A 632-nucleotide genomic window follows, 5' to 3' on the forward strand; every position below is an offset into this window, starting at 1 on the left:
CCTCGGTGGCTCCACCTGGGTACCCGGTAGCTGTTGCAGGTTTTCCTTTTTTTTTTCTGCTGTTTTGTTTTTACTATGAAGCAGACCGAGTTGGACTGTGACTTTTTTTTGTGAACAGGAGTTGGGACACCAATGGTAATGTTCTAGGCTGTGCCATCAAAAGCTGATCTCAGGGCAGTGGATTTCTTTCATTTGCGCACATAAGTACCCTTACTCCAATTCTGCAAGAATGAGAGTTTAAGTTCAATATTATAGATTTTGTTGTTGTTTTTTTTTGCTATAGAAAACTACATTTTTAAATGTCACTGAAATAGTACAGGTTGTGTTAAAGTTGTTTTTTTTTCTGTACAGATGTAAATAATTTGGGAAGATGTTAATTAAACAAGTTCATTTGAAGTTGGATGTACTGGAGTTGACACTGGTCTTTATTTGGGCAGTGGGTGCTCGGGTACACCCACATGAAGCCCGCTACTCTGTTAGCTGCTCCGACTCGATTAGAAACCACAACGCTGGTGAGGGACCGCTTTATTTACTCAGTTTTTCCTATATGTGTTATATACTGAAGAAAACTTTTTTTAAGTTTAAAAACAAACGTACAAATATGAAGAAAGTAGTAGCGGTAAAAGTGCAGG

The sequence above is a fragment of the Lampris incognitus genome, chromosome 19 (genome assembly GCF_029633865.1).
Source record: "Lampris incognitus isolate fLamInc1 chromosome 19, fLamInc1.hap2, whole genome shotgun sequence".
Lineage (NCBI taxonomy): Eukaryota > Metazoa > Chordata > Actinopteri > Lampriformes > Lampridae > Lampris > Lampris incognitus.